Here is a 19,869-nt window from a genome sequence, read left to right as displayed (position 1 = left end):
ATTACATGTGTTTTTCTTGTGAGGAGAACTTTTTAAGATCTACTCTCTTAGTAACTTTCAAATATACAATACAGTATTGTTAACTATAGTCACCAAGCTGTACATTCCATTCCATGACTTACTTATTTTATAACTTGAAGTTTGTACCTTTTGACCCCCTTCATCCATTTCACCCATCCCCCACTCCCTGCTTCTCGCAACCACCAGTCTGTTCTTTGTATCTATGAATTTGCTTTCTCCTGTTCGTTTGTTTTTTAGATTCCACATATAAGTCAGGTCATATAGTATTTGTCTTTCTCTGTATGGCTTGTTTCATTTAGCACCATGTCTTCAAGGTCCATCCATGTTGTCACAAATGGCAAGATTTCATTCTTTTTATGGCTGCATAGTATTCCATTGTGTATGTACAGCACAATTTCTCTATCCATGCATCCACTGATGGACTCTTAGGCTGTTTCCCTGTCTTGGCTATTGTTAATCCTGCTGTAGTGGACATGGGCTGCAGATATCTTTTTAAGTTAGTGTTTTTGTTTCATTTGAATAAATACCCAGAAGTGGAATTTCTGGATCCTATGGTAGTTCTATTTTTAATATTTTGAGGAACCTCCATACTGTTTTCCATAGTGGCTACACAAATTTACATTCCCACCAACCGTGCACAAGGATTTCCTTTTTTCCACATTCTTGTTTTTTTTGTTTGTTTGTTTGTTTTTATTTTTCCTTTTATCTCCCCAAAGCCCCCTGATACATAGGTGTGTATTTTTAGTTGTGGGTCCTTCTGTTTGTGGCATGTGGGACGCCACCTCAGCATGGCTTGATGAGCAGTGCCACGTCCATGCCCTGGATCCGAGCTGGCGAAACCCTGGGCAGCCAAAGTGGAGTGCATGTACTTAACCATTCAGCCATGGGGCTGGCCCCTCCACATTCTTGTTGATATTTGTTATTTCCTGTCTTTTTGATAATAGCCATTTTAACACATATGAGGTGATGTCTCGTTGTGGTTTTGATTTGCATTTCCCTGATGATTAGTGACGTTGAGAATCTTTTCACGTACCTGTTGGCCATCTGTATATCTTCTTTGGAAAAATGTCTGCTCAGATCCTTTGTCCATTTTTTAGTTGGATTGCTTGGTTTTTCTTTTGCTGTTGAATTGCATGAATGCTTTATATCTTTTGGATATTAACCCTTTCCCAGATATATGATTTGCAAATATTCTCTTCCTTTCAGTAGGTTGCCTTTTCATTTTGTTGATGGTTTCCTTGGCTATGCAAAAGCTTTTTAGTTTGACATAGTCCCACTTCCTGATTTTTGTTTTTGTTGCCTTTGCTTTTGATGTCAAATACAAAAAAATCATTACCAAGACCTACGTCATGGAACTTACTGCTCATGTTTCCTTCTAGGACTTTTAACGTGTCGTTTCTTATGTTCAAGTCTTTAATCCATTTTTAGTTGATTTTTGCATATGATCTAAGACAGTGGTCCAGTTTCATTCTTTTTCATGTGGCTGTCTAGTTTTCCCAGCACCATTTAGAAAAGACTGTCCTTTTCCCATTGTATATTTTTGGCTCCACTGTCATAAATTAATTGACCATACTACATGTGGGTTAATTTCTGTATTCTGTTCCATTCAACTGTGTGTCTCTTCCTATGCCAATACCATACTGTTTTGATTACTATATCTTTGTAATATAGTTTGAAACCAGAGAATGTGATGCCTCCAGCTTTGCTCTTCTTCCTCAAGATTGCTTTGGCAATTTAGGGTCTTTTGTGGTTCCATACAAATCTTCAGGTTGTTTGCTCTATTTCTGTGAAAAATACCACTGGAATTTTCTTAGAGATTGCACTGAATCTGTAGGTTGTTTTGGGTGGTATGGACATTTTAACAATATGAATTCTTCCAATCTGTGGGCATGGACTATCTTTCCATTTATTTATATCAGTTTCTTTCATAAATGTCTTCCATTTTTCAGTGTACAGATCTTTTACTTTCTTGGTTAAATTTATTCCTGAGTGTTTTATTCTTTTTGAGGCAATTGTAAATGGGATTGTTTCATTAATTTCTCTTTGTGATAGTTTGTTATGTGTGTAGAAACGCAACTGACTTTTCTATGTTGATTTCGTATCCTGCAAGTTTACTGAATTGATTAGTTCTGACAGTTTTCTGGTGGAAGCTTTAGGGTTTTATATATAATATTATGCCATCTGCAAATAGTGACAGTCATACTTCTTCCTTTCTGATTTGGATAACTTTTATTGCTTTTTGTTGCCTAATTGCTCTGCCTAGGACTTCCAAACTTATGTTGAATAAGAGTGATGAGAGCAGGCATCTTGTCTTATTCCTGATCTTAGATGAAAAGCTTTTAGGTTTCCACCATTGAGTATGATGTTAGCTGTGGGGCTTATAATATATGGCCTTTATTATGTTGAGGTATGTTCCTTCTACACTCACTTTGTTAAGAGCTGTTCTCCTCTTGAGGTGGCCAATATGGGTATATGGAATTTTTATGAGTAGTACTTTAGTACTTTTCTACGTTGTGACTTCATAAGGGCTTGTGTTAAAATTGCTTCTATGTCTAAGCAAAGAAAACTGCCTACATATTGGTTTGTCATGATATAGGATAGGATAGATAATTTGTTCCTATAGTTATTGTGAGTACGTTAAGGTTTGCAGCACCTCAAAGACTGTGGTAGAAATACATACTCCATGTGTACCTGTGGAATACACAAACTCAATGTGCACACTGTTGATTATAGCTGCAGAATTGTTCCTTTAGACAAAGCTGTGACCCAGTTTAGTCTAGAGAAGGGCAGAAATTATTCACATTGCATTATTTGTAAAGTTACCTATTATATGTTTGCTTTCATTATTTTTGCAACACTCATTTTATTTGCATTCAAATATTTTAAGCAACCTAAGCACAAAGATACAAGTAAAGATGCAGTTAAAATGAATTGGTCAATATCCATTATTTCATGGATATCAAGCAGAGAAGTAAAACAAAACCCAAGTGCTTACCTTCTTTTAGGTTTTTGGATTTTGTGACTTTTTTGGGAAACTTATCTAACATGCATGTGCTGTAAAAACGTTTATCAGGAAAATAAGTTAAGAAGGTGGCTAGTTTTGTTTAATATATTATGAAATTTTCATGAGCAATCCAAGCATAATTATTAAGAACATGTGTATTGAGTTGATGTAAGTGGAATAAAAGTTTTATGAATAGAAAAAAAATAGAAACATGAACTCTCAATTTTTCTTTTACTTTATTCTTCAGTTTAACTTTAATGTTAAGAAATACATTTTATCTTCTTTGGTGTCAACATTTAGCTTAGAAGGTACTTTTCTCAAGTCTTTCTCCTGCTTTCAGAATGTGCTTTAGAAATGTGACTGATTTTAACGTATACTTTTCACCATTCTTCGCCTTTGCTGTATTTATTGATTTATAATGCTTTGAAATTTTAGTTATTTATTTTAACAAAAATAAGTTTAATACTGCTCATACATGATTCAAAAATTATCTTATTCTTTGGTGAGAAGATGAACATGTGAATATCCTAGAATATATCCAAGAAATAAATACTGGAAGATTAAGCTGGTGGAAAGTTCAGAGCTTTAGAAGGTACACACGTCTTTTCTGCTGAGGCCAGAATGCTGGTAAGAGCAGCAGCCGCTGGCCAGACCGGAGTCCAGTGGGCCAGCGGTCTGAGCAGGGGCACCGCACTGACCAGGAGTCGGAGTCGAACATGAGGAGTCCTGTTCTAAGCAGATGAGTTTGTAACCAGAGGTGACTGCCAGGCAAAGAGTGACTAATTTGGGGCAATGAAGCTGATGTCATTGTGTTTTGGATGATAACTTTCTTAAGCATGCCTTAAATATTTGTTGACTGATTGGCAACCCTGGCTTTTTATTTTATGAGATGTTGAAAGAAGATCTCTGAGTTGGATTTGAAGATTTGTTCTAAGAGAACATTCATACCTTATTTTACATTTTAATTTATTGGTGAGATATAAATAAATATCACAGGGTTTTAATAAATCAAAGAACAACTTTTACTACAGATTCATATTGGAACTTACAGTACAAATAATTTTATAGAGGAAAAAATATATGTATCTGTGAGAGACTGCATATATAAATGGGCAGTGGCGGGCCATAAATAAAAATAGAACTCTGGACCACAACCTCTTTAGCAACCAGGCACGGCAGCCAAACCACGACCTCTGTAGCAATCGGCCCCAAACAGCAGAACCTGATGAGTATCTGCCAGCTTCTGTAACTTTTGTCCCACTGATAACTTAGGACCAATCGGAGAAAACCAAATATGCTTCCCCAGCCCAACCCCATAGGGCGCCCTGCTATGTAACAAGCTCTGAAGAGGCACCGCCTGATCTCATCTGAGTGCTCTTCATTCACTTCCACATCTGAAAACATAAATATGCGGGATACTGAAAGTTATAAAATCCCAACAATATCGTCTAAGATTTTTAAATGACAATTTCAGAGTGTAAGTTACTCAATATTAAACAATTTCATGACAGTAAAAATTCATTGACTCTCTGCCACACATTGAGAAGCAGTCAATTTTAATTTAGATTCTAGCTTTCCAACCATTTCTTAATTTCGAAATATCGATTTCCACATCTACACTTACAAAAGCGAGCGAGATCATCTGAAACTTATTTTAATATATAATTTATAGTGGTCCTTTGAGTCATTAACCCAGGATCATACCTGATAATTTGAAGTTTTATCCAGAAAAGAATTTTGACTTTCAGTTAGTTGGTGAGGAATATCCAATATTTAGATAAGAAATTCAATTATCTTTTCATAGAAGCCCAGATAATTAGAGCTCAGAGAGCCAGAGGGGTTATGCTGTTTCATTTTAATGTACAGCTGAACCAATTCTGTTTTTAGGTGTATTTTTCATTTCAATAAATTGGATCTGCCTTAGGAGCCATAAACTCACACTACTGCATTTGTATTTATTGTTTTTTAACTAATTCTTTTGCTAAATAATACATTAAGTTTTGTTCTGTTAAATAATAGAAACCCCTAACTTTATAAAAATCTCCCTAGACTTTTCTTCTGAGCTATCATTTGGTTATGTTCAACCACAAAATACAATGGACATGCCATAGGAACTTTTCTGAGGCCTTTAAAGTAAGAAACAAAGGAGACAACACCTGGCAATGTACGATTCAATCAGGAAATCAAGGGTTCATGAGTGCTTCTCAAACTTTTCTACACTTGATAAAAATAACAATAAATGCAAACACATATAGTGTTTATTACGTGCCAATGATTGTTCTCAGCACATTACAGGTGTGAACTCATATAAGCCTTACACCAATTCTAGGTAAAGTATAATTTCTTAACACTTCCTTTAGATTTATAATTTTTGTTATCTAAATCAATGGCTCTTATATTTTAGATTTGAATATAATTTAAAATTAAAAAGAATGGGAAACAGTCACAGGTTATTTTTTGCCAAGCAAGGTCATAAGAAGCTACATACCACCATCAGTACAATTACTATCTACGGCCATTACCTTTTCATTAAGAAAACAGATGGTTTACCATCAAAACAAGCCAAACTCAGAGTAAAGGGCACTTCTTTACTGAAAAAAATAGTCCTTTATGAAAAGCTTATTTTATTCCTTATTTTTTCAGATTTTAACATGCTTTATTGATCATCGAAGTCAATCTGTGATTTTACCGTGAAAAATAAATCAGAAATTTTGATAGGTCCAACTAGTTGAGGGTAAAACAGTCAATCTTTTTGTTAATATCACTGAAAACAGAGAACAGTCAAATTTCCCTAGTTTTGTGTGAATAAATTAATTGGCTGCGTGAATTCTTTACTTTTTAATTATGAATTTTTTTTTGCCTAATGACTGAAAGCAGTGAATAAAGTGTAAATGGTAATAGAAAAAAAAAATGAAGCAGGAAATTCACACACAAAAATGAAATTCACACCTATGCTCATTTGCCTGTAAAACTGTCAAATAAATGTGTTTGCATCCTGAGCGATGAGTTTGTTTTCCTCGTGCTCTTCTTTAGTTACATGGCTTCTTACATCTGTGAGTTGGCACTTGCTTCTCTAACGTCCTCTACTTTGCCTTTAATATCACCCTACCTGTGGGTTACTAAGCATCATATTTCAAGGTCAAGAAATTTGGTGTCTGTTTGTAGAGCATACAAAGCATAACTCAACTTTTTTTTTCAGTGGTTTAACTTTGAAGCTATTTTAATTTGTTACTTAGATGCCACTTACTAATTTTTTCATTAATTACTTCTTCAGCTCTTTAGTTGGTCTATAACAGTGATATGTTGGTTATTCTTGTGGATGACTAATAAAATGAATCAAAATGTACCCTGTTGGTTGAACAGAGAGTTGGATGATAATTCAACTCTACATAGAGACAAATGATCACTGAGAGTAATCTAAGTGCTAGATTAATGTTTTATTGATTTGTGAAAAGGAACGAAAATGTGGTCATGTTCTTTGCTTTCAAAGAGGATATTACTTTTGGAATGGTTACTTTGATTACATTAACACCTTAATCAAAGTAAGCAGAAAAAGACTCATGATTACATGGTGATCAACTAGCAAAATGTTACTTAAAAATATCTGACACAATAATGTGAGTGCGACGGTGGAAATATGAGTTAGGAAAAGTTGATTTGCTTGGTGATTCATAGAGAGAGTTCATGGAGGAAACGACCCTGGTAAAAAGAGTTTTCTACTGCATGGTAATGTATTTGATCTCAGCTATCTCATTTCATTTGAAAAATTAGTTTAAAATAATTTGTAATGTAACATATTGTAGTGGGTTGAATTGTGGTCCCCCCAAAGATATGCCCTAATCCTAACCCCCAGTACCTGTGATTGTGAATTTATTTGGAAAAAGGGTCTTCACAGATCAAATTAAATTAAGAGTTCTGAAGAGAGAGTAAAAAAGTAGGAGGAACTATGAAATGGACAAGGCCAGTACCTCGAATATTGTGAAGAGAAGCTAATATAAGGAAAGATGGGTCAAGCAGGAGGCCAATTCTGTATAATTCTGATATAATAATAAAGAAAATATGGTTTGGACATTTAATAAATAAGTAGATAAAATGTCCCAAGATGAGAGCATCCCGAATCACCAAGGTGGGTGCTAAGTCCAATGAAACGTGTCTTTATGAGAGACAGAGGGGATAAAGCCGTGGGAAGATGGAGGCAGAGATTGGAGCGTTGTGTCCACAAGCTAGGAAATGCCAGGGATTCCTGCAGCAACCAGAAACTAGGAGAGAGTCACGAATGGATTCTCTCTCAGAACCTCAAGCAGCAACCGATCCTGCCAACACTGATTTTGGATTTCTGGTCTCCAGAACTGTGAGAGGATAAATTTCTTTCGTTCTTTTTTTTAAGCCATCAAGTGTGGTGATTAGTTACAACAGCTCTGGTAAACTAATACACTTATGCAAAGACTAAAATGTCAGAAGATTGTAAAACTAAAACAGACACTAGTTACAGCATATTGATTCGACAGGAATTAAGTAGAGGATTAACTCTAAATTATGTCTCATCCCTACTTTTATTTCATGTCTATATTAACAAGCTTAAATAAAATTAATTGAATTTGCAACAGCTCTTGATTTCTTGTTATGTTCCAACACCATTGAAGATAGAGGAATTATATAAATGGGTATAGTGAAGTCAAAATTTACAAGCAGAAACTGATTGAAAATGAAAATTAATTTGGAATCCAACCATTTAAAATATCTAGGGAAAATACTTCCTGTAACATAAATATTTAGGGAGAAAGTCACTTGGGAAACTTTTGAATGCTTAAGCAAAACTTGAAAGGTGTTAACCAAATGATGTTAATTGCTGTGAGATTAAATAGCAAACAGCAGAACAAGAATCTTTATGCATGAAGTCTTTCTACTTTTCAATCAATTATTGTTTGTATAATTACTTAGCAATTTTGTTATCTATGCAATAGTTATTTAAAATCAAGTCAAAAGAATGCCACCATATTTTTGGGAAATTTTTTTATGCCCTAAGTTAGGCTGACTCCTAGATAAATGCTCTATATTTATCCAGTTAAACTTGCCAAACATCTATTTAAAAGAGCAACTAACTGACATAATTTTGGTCAGATACTTAATCCTCTTAAAATGTATTTTAGAAAAGAATTAAGTAGCATTTTTTTTTAAAAAAGATTTCTACTCAGATTTGTACAGAATCTGGATGGTTACTGTTATTGCCAACTATTATGAGAATAAATGTTTGTGTCCAAATGCCAGAATTTTGAATTCATCATAAACTTCACAGAAGATAGAGTTCTCATTAAACAAACAAAATGTGGCATCAAGCCAAGGGGATGAAGAGAATTGAAATCTCACTTTGGATAAATGTCTAATTAATCATTGTTGACTAATTAATTCAACTCTTTTATTCCTAGTCTAAGCTCTTCTTACTTGGTATTAAAATATATAACAAATGGAGTTTCAAGAATATATTTTGAAAGATGCTGTGTCAAAGTAAAGGTTATCTCCTGATGAGATTTTTAATTAATTAGAGAAAAGTTCAATAGAGGTTTAATATGAAAAAAGCTTCACTGTTACAACTTGTTCTGATGCGCTACAGAGTAAAGTAAGTTTGTAAGGCAGTATGGAATATGTTTTAGTAGCTGAAGTTTCTCTTTATCAGAACATATTAAGCTTATTTTGTGTTTTGTAAAATTTCTATTGCAGTAGGTATGTAGGGAAAGCACCGGAAAGATATGTATTAGTGGTAGATTAGTTTTAGATTCGATTCCTCCCCCTACAACCTAAAACACTGAATGAGCTAATCAATGGAAAGCACGTCATCTACTAAACAAAGCAGATGGGCACTCAATAAGTGCTATTTATTATTATATTTACAATTTTATTTTTTATTTATTCATCTTTACTAGACATTTTAGAATGTCTCTCTCATCTTATTTTTTAAGAAGAGTAGCCCTGAGCTAACATCTGCTGCCAATCCTCCTCTTTTTTTCTGAAGAAGACCAGCCCTAAGCTAACATCCGTGCCCATCTTCCTCTACTTTATATGTGGGACGCCTGCCACAGCATGGCTTGCCAAGCGGTGCCATGTCCGCACCTGGGATCCGAACCAGTGAACCCCCGGCTGCTGAAGCGGAACGTGCGGACTTAACCACTGAGCCACGGGGCTTGCCCCTTGTTCTCTCATTTTAAAATCTGAAAAAAAATTGAAAATATTAGTGGATTTTAATAAACCTTTTGATTATTGAAAATGTGTCTCTTTTTACTCTATTTACTAATTAAAGAACTGACAGGGATTAGAGTTCACATATGTTCTTACACGATAGGATACATAGCTGGCTATTGCTGATATTTTCCTGAGTGGTGTCAACATCAGGGCAAGGATATTTATAAATACCTTTGCGTTAACTTTCCTGCCTCTCCAACTCCATTAACCTTCACCTTTGTGCCATTTCAACAACCCAGCCCCTTGAACACACACTGGATTTTGTTATCTTTTAGAAATGCTATTTTTCTAAAATTGTTAGAAATATTGTGTTTTCTTTGCCTACCACTTGCACAACTATCTCCGCAATTAACTGAATCTTTCATCATGGAAACTCTCAAAGCCTTGATCATCTTATTTATTTGTTTGTTTGTTTATTTGTTATAATTATTTTTACTAATTTGTTGGGCCTTTCTTGTCTTCACTTCCTTCTCATTTTAAAGCATATCTTATGGTCAATATGAGCCAACAGTGTTTTGACTACAATCAATAGAAAAACAGCTAAGTCTGATTAAAGCAGAAAAAGTGAAATAATAACCGTAGGAAGGGCAGGGGTGTAGCTGGTCCTCATGGAACACTGGAAATGGGTGATTTATTCAATAACTGGTACTAAAACAATTGGCTAAGCAGGGAGGAAAAAAACTAAAATATTTAATTTAATTTATATTTATTTTTACAAAAAAATAAATTGAGGATCTATTTAGAAAAGCAAATTTATAACTCTAAAAAAAAAGGAAAATCTTTTTATAAACTTGGGATAAGGAATAGTTTATTAAACAAAGGACAAAGGGAAAATATTTAATGTATTTTACAACCTTAAATTTTATATTTATATATATATTTATACCACAGAAAACAGCATAAAGTTCAGAGCAAGCTGCAGATTAAACATTTGTAATGCATACAACTGACAGAAGGCTGACAATCAGAGTAGGAAAATAATTTCTAAAAATCAATAAGAGAAAACACACAGTGGAAAATTGGCTAAAGACTATTGTATCATCCGGGATTCAGCAGGCATCCTATGATACATTCAAAAGGGGATTTGACGAGAGTTTGATACAAGGACTCTTTACAAAGATCAGGACAGGATTTAGGAAACCAACTAGGGATAGACCAATTCTGTGAGGCCAGGAAAAGAAGAAAGAAAAATGAAGGGGTAAGAGAAGAGAGAAGTTACCAGAACACAAAAGGGATAAGAGGGTTGCATGACAGGAGCTGCAGCCTCTGGTGGAGGAACACAACAAACCCATGGCAATGAGCAGCGAGATCCCAGTGGATAAATATCCAGTATCATTCCTGACCTACTCTCTGGATTTTCTGCTAATGTCTCCCTTTGGGCAAAGCCAACTGGAAGCCAAAGGGATGGGAACTAGCACCCAACTTACACAATTAAATCTCCAATTAAAGGTGGCCAAATCTAAGCTTCCAACAGTCTAAAATTTTGCTCAGATGGGTGATGAGAGATGTTCTGTTACAAATAGGTTTTAACTCAAAGAGACTGATTTGAGGATATGTTGTTAATAGAGTGTCAGATTGTTTGCCAATTAAAATATCCATGAATGAGGTTAAAACTCCATTAGCCCATACAGAGGGCCTCTAATTTGAGCAATACCATAGGCCCTTTGCACCAGTAGTTTGTTTGGTGATGGGCAAGTCGGCAAGATCTTCGAATAGTAGGGTATTTGCCAAACTGGGTGAAAGAGAGAGAGAGAGAAAGGACATATCATAAGCTAGTTAGAACGAGGAATGAAAGGCCATAGAGCGCTAATAAAGACAGACATATGCTCTCATTGACATAGGACACATTTAAGAGGTAATAGAAAATGTGTACGCCGTTGTAGGCTTTATGAATTTGGTTCATGAAACAAAAAGGCTATTCTGGAGATCCCAACATTACATATTTTATATTTATAAGCCATATCTAGTCTTGCTGCAAATAATACTGTCAACTGTGGATCAATTAGTAAAACTGTTGGATGCGCTGCCGATACCGTACTGCCATATTATCACTGTGATGTATGATCTAACATTTTTTCCTACTCATCAAAGTAGGATCTATTAGGTACGTTACACATAGCATTTTGATGCCTGAGAATCTTTCTGAACTTATGGGACTCTGAATGACCTAGACCACTGCCAACCCCTGAGATAATCAAAAGGTGATGAAGATTGAGCTATGTGTGGAACCATTGAATTTCAGAAGGGAACAACAGTAAAACTGTCTCGTTGGACAGGCAGTAGCAATGGCCATTGCCTAGAGAAAGCTGCTTTATGGCGGAGGTAGACACACAGCTTCCTAGTTACCTAATTGCTTTGCATTGCTGAGAATAGTGCACTTAAAACAAGTAGAAGAGACACTATCATCTTACCACAAAAGACTTCCATAAAATCTTCTTTTTAATTAAATCTTTAGCATGATACTATATAGAGATAACTTCTGTAGCTGATTAATTTCATGCTTTTTAGGGGGAGAGGAGCATTTTCTTTGAATAGTGGTAATCATGCAAAAATATTATCTGTGCCTGAGACTTTTTAAAAATTACTTAGAGTGCTATCAGTTTTGTGTGACACAGAGAGAAACAAAGCCAGAAATTTGCTTCAAAAACAAACAAGAACAAAGCTTTTTTTTTCCTGTAACAGGCATAAAATGAGCCAGAATAAGCATAAAACTGGCCAACTGGTCTAAGTAGAGAGCTTCTCCAGGATATAGTAAAATCAGATTAGAGCAAGTAACTCTCACCTGCAGGATTTGCAGAAGATACCAGTGGGGATTTCATCTGTTTTGAGAGAGAAAGGGTAGACCCCACCCCAGGGTTTTGTATGAGAAGCTAGGAAAGTTTTTTAACTTCTCTTTAAAGTTGGAAGTGCAATAAAAGAAGAAAAATTAACATAGATACTAGTTAGTGATGATATTAGTGTTGATACTAGTTGTGATGAGCCTAGTGGGTAATAGTATCCCTTATTAACCACGATCTCTGCCATGCGTGTTACAGATATAAAGTGTTTCAACTATTGTCCTTATTATAGAATCTTAAGATTGGATAAGGCCTTAGAGGATCATCAAGAAGTTGGTGTTTGAATCCTTTCTATAAATTCCTGACAAGCATAGCCCATCTTTGCTAGAATACCTACTGTGCAAGGGCGTTTATTTATGACCTTCTAGGACCACCCACTCTCACCTAGGGATAGGTTTGATTTTAGACGCTTTCTCTTGAGTGTCTGTCTTCTCGTGGCTCCTACCTAGTATCCTTGCTGTGATTTATGTGAACCATAATAAAAATGTCTACTCCGCCTTCCACTGGCTAGCCTGTCCATATTTAAGGCATCATGGTGTTTGAGACTTTTTTCATCTTGGGCTGAGTCTTTTGTACCACATGAGAAATGAAACTTATGGGCAGGGCTGGCCTTAAACAAAATTGTTTATCAGGTAGTATTTATCTTTACTAACATCTTTCTAGGGTGTTCACACTGGTACATCTTCTTGGTCCCAATGATTGCCATGTCCCACCTAAGTTACAGACGTATTGCCACTAAGTTACCAACATCTCCATCCATCCCAGCACTCACTGAGCAGTTGAGACTATATCATTCTTTTGATACTAGCTATCCCACCATTAATTATTATTATTTATTTTATAAGTGTGTTTGTGTTTCTCTTCTATATTGAAAGGTCTTAAGAGTGGGGAAAAATTGTGTATTTTTTCTATCATCATCGACAATCATCTTTATCACTGTAAATAGCTAATGTATTACATGCTTGTTGTGTGACAGACAATGTTCTAAGGCTTTGCATTACATGTATTAACATTTCAAAATATCCTCATGAAATAGGTGCCATTATTAGTCCCATTTTACATATGAAGGCACTGAGGCACAGAGAGGTCAAGCAGTTTCCTCAAGATTACAGACGTAATAAGTGTTGGAACCATTGTTTGAACCTGGGCAGTCTGGCTTCAGTGCTCACTCTCATAACCACTATATTACAGTGCCATCTACAATCTAACATAGGAACTTTCACTGCCTCTCAGCATACTTTCCTTGGATGAGTTCATCTGTGCCCCTGTTTTTAACATCATTTAGATACCAGGTCTACTATCTTCTGTGCTTCATATCTTTATTTTACACTGCAAAGTGTGCAACTCCATGTGGAAGCACTATGACTATGTCAAATGCAAACTATCCCCAAATAAATTCATCATCTTCCCCTCAAAACCCTGCCTTTTCTTTGTCCCCTCTTTCTTCAGATGAGATCATCATATATGAATTTGCCCAAGCTAGAGATGCAGGCTTCCTCGTGGATTCCTCCTGTTCCCATGCTCGACCACCTCCACTGAATCTCAAAGTCCTAGAAATTCTACTTCAGTGTTTCTCTAATGGGACCTCTCCTCTCCAGTTTCATTGTGATTATCTTAGTTCAGCTTTTCATAATTTTTCATTTGAACTATTGCAGATCTAGCCTCAGAAAAGTCCTCTCCTCAAATGTTGCTCCCTTCCGATGGATCTGCCACAGCACAGCCAGAGAGCTTTATAAAACATAATAGTGAGTCTGTCATGTACCTGGTTAAAATGCTTAAATATCTTCCCACCTCTTTCAGGACAAAAGAGACTCTAGCAAGTCAAACAAAACCCTTCATAACCCAGCTTTGCTCACCTTTCCAGCCTTACATATGGTCACAGGTTCTTAAGCAATCTGCTGTGTGCTGTTTTCTGTGCCAGGGTGACCTGCCACTCATGGTCTCTCCTTGACCAACTCTTATCTGTTTTTGGAAGATTAGCTCAAATGTCACCTTCTCTTGGAATTTTTCCCTACAGCCACCGACACACCAATATCTGATTAATCTTCTCATCACTGCATCGATGGTTTTCTATGTGATTTCAGCAGGATGGCAATGGTTGATTTTTACTTTTTCAAGTCTATTTTCCTGATAGCCTGTGAGTTCCTTGAGGGCAGTTGTTGTGCTTGCTATTGTTGTAGTCGCAATGCGTGGGAAGTTACAGACCTACAGCAAAAGTTAGTTGGATAAATGTTGATAATGCCTCCAAGTCTATTAACAGAAATGGGAGGGCCTAAGGCCAGGATGGGAAAAGGTCTCATCTCTGTGCTAGCTCTCACTGCTCGAGGGGCTCCTGGGAACACGGCGTTGACGTGGATGCTGAAGCAGCGGTTAGCGTCAGTGGAAGTGTGTTGGAATTTATTACTGATATTATCAGGGGCCTGGTAGGGGAAAGGGAGAGGTGGATTTGACTACCTTGATACTGTTCTGATGATATTTTTCATTAGGATTTGCCTTCAGATAGGAAATCCTCAAAGATTATTAAGATGTTGATGCTCCTTGAAGTTAATTTTTAAAAATAATGAAATCTTTGGAACTTATTCCAGGGGCTGGAAACTTGCCTTTGGCCTTAAAATTATGCCACTTCTTCAAAAAATGGGAAGGAGTAGAGTACGGTGGTTAAGTTCCAGAGTGGGGGCTCAGGCAGTGCTAGTTTGAAGCTCTGTTCTACCACTTATTACTTGCTTGACCTTGGGCAAGCAACTTAACCCCTCCTGGCCTCAGTTTCATCATCTAGGAAATGGGAGTAATCATGCTGATACCTACTATCATTATAATTCTAACACACCTCTACAAGAATAATTTTAGGGCTGGTCCCGTGGCCCAGTGGTTAAGTTCGCACACGCTCTGTTTGGGAGGCCCGGGGTTTGCTGGTTCGCATCCTGGGTGTGGTCCTGGCACTGCTCATCAAGCCATGCTGAGGTGGCGTCCCACATAGCACAACCAGAGGGGCCAACAACTAGAATATGCAACTATGTCCTGGGGGGCTTTGAGGAGAAGAAGAAGAAGAAAAAAACAAAAGAAGATTCACATCAGATGTTATCTCAGGTGCCAATCTTTAAAAAAAAAAAGAATAGTTTTATACAAATATGTCCTATTTAGAGACTTACGCCAAATCCAGAGCATTCTAGGTTAAATCCAATTACATGTACCATTGGTAAGTATACTTGGCTCACATACTGTAGGACTTCACCCAATGTGCCGTTATGCAACGCAGAACGTAAGTGCTTCACAGTGGAGCTAAGTAATTCCAAGCAGGTCAGTTTACATTGTGAAATGTGTAATGTAGGCAGACGATGGTAAGAAAGGACCATTGAGTTCCTTCTGAATGCTGGGCACTGTTCAGATCCTTTCTACTTCTGCTGAAATAATATGTGCAAAAGTCTCAGTAAGGTGTTTGACACATTGACACATACATATGCCACTAAGAGCATTATTTATAATCTTCACCAAAACTAAACAGAGAAGGTGGATTTATTTGATACTGAGATATATGTTAAACTCCTCTCTATAGTCAGCAAAGACACAGTCGATGTCTTCTATTTACTGAGCACTTTGTATGTGGCTGACACTGATTCTAACTTCAGTAATCTCTAGATCGTATCTTTCCCCAGGTAACCCTGATGAGACCATGTGACAATTCCAGACATTGGTGAATGATCACAATGCTCTGGTTAAATTGAATATAATGATGTGTGTTACTAAGAAGAGGTAAGGATACGAATGATTTTTCCAAGGAGGAACCTGAGGGTATAAGCTTGTTGTCATGGGAACCTCATCCTGTGGCCACTATACGGATCCGGGGATATAGACTAACACACTGTATACTAGTAGCTCACAAAGAACAGGATTTTGAAGGAGTGTGAAATTACCAGAAGAAATGTATTTCTTACCAACTTAGATACGAGAACAATTTCTTGACTTTTCCTTAGCGAGGGGAAAAGGCAGCTTTAGGGAATCTGGACTGCCCTTTAGAGCCCAGTTTCCACCCAACTGAAAGTTAGGCCTGATAGGGTTTGACCTGAAGAAAAGCAGAACACCTGATCATGCAGACGCGAATGCGGGACGCCTCACAACGCACGTGTTTCAACCAAGCTTCTCAAAACAATAATGAAGTGCGTTGGGCAGCTCTCTTATTTCATTTTAGAGTTGTTAAAAGAATATTGAAGTAAAACCATGGAGATGAGACTCGCTTGTATAAGCAGGGATTACACAGAGATGAGTTATTTAACAGTATCTCCACTTCCAAGCGTCTGAATGTGGGTCTTCATCACTGATCCCAAGTTAAATTTGATTGCCCTGTTATCCTTTATTTTCAAAAACAAAAATCACACCCCTTAGTATGACAGCTGAGGCTGCCCTGGGAATTCAGCGTTTTGCTGAGGAGAAGGAAAGCCTCATAAGTGGACTTGGTAAGGTTTTTTTAAGGAACCACAGACCTTATTTTCTTCTTAGCGCTTGGTGGTTCTGGGACTGGTGGGCCGTGCGGCCGAATGTGCTGCAGCGGCTAATTTAAAGTTCTGAGGGAGTTTAAACCAGCGTGCATTTTTCATCACAGACAGGTTAAAAGGTTTTTCAAGTATCCTGCTTATTCATAGGCACCTGGGATCCGGTAGGATTGCATATCTGCCAGGACCTCGGCAAATATCACTCCCAATTTGGCCCTGTAAAGGACAGCCCCAGAAATTCTTTACACTTGTCCTACCTGGAAATCGACTGCACATTTTATGGCAACTTTGGCTGTGAACTCTTCATTTCAAGGCTCTACATCTTTATTTTAATATGCATTGCTGTTCTTTATTTGTGCACCCAGGGAATACTAAATTCAAGGTAGGCTGTGAACGACGAGGGTCATCGCAGCTCCCTTTAAACTGGCTACTTCGAGAGCTGGAGAGCTCCTGACAAAAATCGCATCCGTGTAGTTTTTGCTACTTTCAGTTCTCTGTAGAGGCCATAGTAGATTGATTCTTACAAAGAAAAATTATGCTTTTGGTGACCTTACTGCCATATATGAATATGCATCCTATAATGTATTGTGTAGTCAGTGCATTGTATTGATATCAATACTGCCCTTTTATTCAGAACGAGAATAGTTTGACACAGAGGCATGTGAAAGAGGAAAAAAAGATGTCAAAACAGAAGGGTTGTTCACACAGCTGCGAGACATTGCTATCCCCTAACGTCTTCTATAAAGCCTGCAGCCTCAGACCTACTGTGGATAAATAATGACATGTTATCAAAACCACACCATCGAGTTAAAATGGTCCATGTCAAACTAATTCTGCCTCACCAGGTATTTCTTCCCATTGATAATACTCTTTTTGAAAATAAAAAAGGGTCCACAAATTCAGATGTGTATATTGTAGGGATGATATACAATTGTACTTCAAGCTGACTGAAAGCAATCTGTCAAAAAACAAAGCTAAATTCTGAGTAATAAAATCCATCAGATGATTGATATCTTGCATTAAAGTGTGAGTTGAAGAAAGCAATTTTGTTTATGGGAAAGTCTTGGCTCGGCACATTTTTCATGTCACATAAAGATGGAAATCTTACCTTATGGCTGTAGATTACTGTTATATTTCAGCTTCTGTAATTGTAAAAGGACACACATCTGTTTTAAAATAAGAACTATTTTCTTCTGATAAAAATGAGCTCATTTTAATATAGTTCTTTCTTCCAATACATATCATATTCTCCTTTGCTTTCATTCCTATGTTAACTCCTTTGTGACTCTTTATTTTAGCAAGATTTAATAAACAAATGCATCTTCTAAGAATTTTCAGAATTTCCAGATTGCTCTGTGTTTGTGGGCACTCTATGCTATTAACAATCAGTTAAAGATATAAAGCATTTTTACTTAACATTTAAGAATATTGTGAATTGAAGAAAACTGGGTCAGCATGTTCTCATTTTTCTGTGTAGGAGAGAAATGAGTGGTGATATTAAAAATTTTGTATAATTTCCGAAGCTTATCACTTTCCAATTTCTTTGTGTTAAGTACTTTTTACATAAAGCTTTCTAAAAATGCACAGTATTTATAGTTGACAAAATGCTAATGTATACATCATTAATCTCCATCTAACCTTTGAAGTATGAATTAATATTGTTACTATTTTTGTCTTCCTCTTTCGTATACCAGGAAACTCAGGCTCAATGAGTTTAAACCATCTGCCCAAAGCTGATCATGTAGAATTTAGCAGACTCCAGTCTTTTGATGTGGTAGAATTCTAAATGATTTTAGCTCACTTGCCTTCTGACTTTTATGGGTAGGCCAACTCTAGCATCGGAGTTAACCTACTTTGACTGAACTAGAGCTAAATTTAATTAAAAAAGTTTTGTTTTTATTTCTTTGGAGGAATGTGTGGCTGTTGAATAAGATAATGGAAATTGGTCTTGCAATGGATGAAGAAGAGACTTTTGTTACCTCTGAAACAGTAAACATCTTTTCAACATAGAGGCAATTAATATTTAATAAATATTGAGCAAAAATAGAAGTATTAATGCCATAGCAGACCTGTGTAAAATTTGTGAAAGTTGAGCGGTATATTCTCTCTTTGGATCATCTTTGTATACCATGTAAAAATTTCTTTCTTAGGAGAAGGACAATAGCTAAATCTGGATTCAGCCCAGTGTTATTCAGGTCTGCATTTCTCTTTCTGGTATCACAACTTCATGTCCTTTTCTACCCTTCTGATTCTCTAGCGGGTAAGCTAGTTCTAAAGTGGAGCCCAATGATTGATTCCTAACTTCTGGTATTCACACTCTTATCTAATTCCCTCCGCTCGAGTGTGAGCTGCCCCTAGTGACTTGCTTCTAATGAATAGAATATAACAAAAATTACAGGTGGCACTTCCGAGATAAGGCTGTAAAAGACTGACTTCTCTCTCTCCCTCTCTCTTGTCCACTCCTCCCTCTTAGGCTGACTTTGGTGAAGCCAGCTGCCATGTTGTGAGCTGCCCTTTGGAGAAAACAGTGTGATGAAGAACTGAGATCCTGCCTACCAGTCCACAGAGAACTAAATCCTGCCAACGACCACCAAGCAAGCCTGGAAGCATAGCCCATGCCAGCTGAATGTTGAGATAGCTGCGGCTTTGGTGAACCCTTGACAGAAGCCTTGTGAGCGAGCCTGAGCTGCGGGACCCAGCTGGTTTGGTTCAGACTCCTGACTCACAGAAATTGTGAGATAATACACGTGTGTTGTTTCAGGCAGCTAAGTTTTGTGGTAATTTGTTGCCCTCCTAGATATTCTACATCGTGTCATCTTACATTATTTTCAAGCAAGCTCTTATCAGTGTCTAAAATGATCTTAATTTATTTGTTGTTTATTATCTCTCCTACTCTGACTAAGATCTAAATCTTCTAAGAGTTTAATCTTATCTTTCTTGTTCATCTTCAGTTGCCCAGTGTCTAGAAGAGCACCCGGCATGAAGTTACTGGTGCTCAGTCATGAATGAATGAATGAATGAATGAATGAATGAATTTACTTAGAGTTTTCTCTCCAGGCCTTTGTAATTGTCTCTCCCTAAAATAGAGAAATGGCTTAGGGCAAAGGCATTTGCTTTTTCTCTTTATCTCTACCTACAGAAGGATAATTTCTCAATTATTTTTTAACCTGCTGCTAATCTTCTTTCTAACAGCTTTTTCACTATTAACTTCTCCATGTCCAAAGGTCTTCATAAACAATATTCCTGTCATTTTCATTTTGCATAAAATTAGGTAAACACAAAA

The 19,869-nt window shown here is 36.7% G+C and overlaps 1 long non-coding RNA gene across 1 annotated transcript in view; it reads left to right on the top strand.

The window, feature by feature from the left end:
- Positions 1–19,190, top strand: part of LOC139084837 (uncharacterized) — an 85,123-nt gene extending 65,933 nt beyond the window's left edge. Inside the window, exon 3 of the long non-coding RNA XR_011542631.1 lies at positions 19,060–19,190. This is a non-coding gene — a long non-coding RNA (uncharacterized lncRNA). The remainder of the gene's footprint in view (positions 1–19,059) is intronic.
- Positions 19,191–19,869: the final 679 nt, after the last annotated feature.

The sequence above is a fragment of the Equus przewalskii genome, chromosome 1 (genome assembly GCF_037783145.1).
Source record: "Equus przewalskii isolate Varuska chromosome 1, EquPr2, whole genome shotgun sequence".
NCBI lineage: Eukaryota > Metazoa > Chordata > Mammalia > Perissodactyla > Equidae > Equus > Equus przewalskii.
The sequence above is the reverse complement of the archived record's forward strand: the minus strand, read 5'-3'. Positions and strand labels throughout refer to the sequence as shown.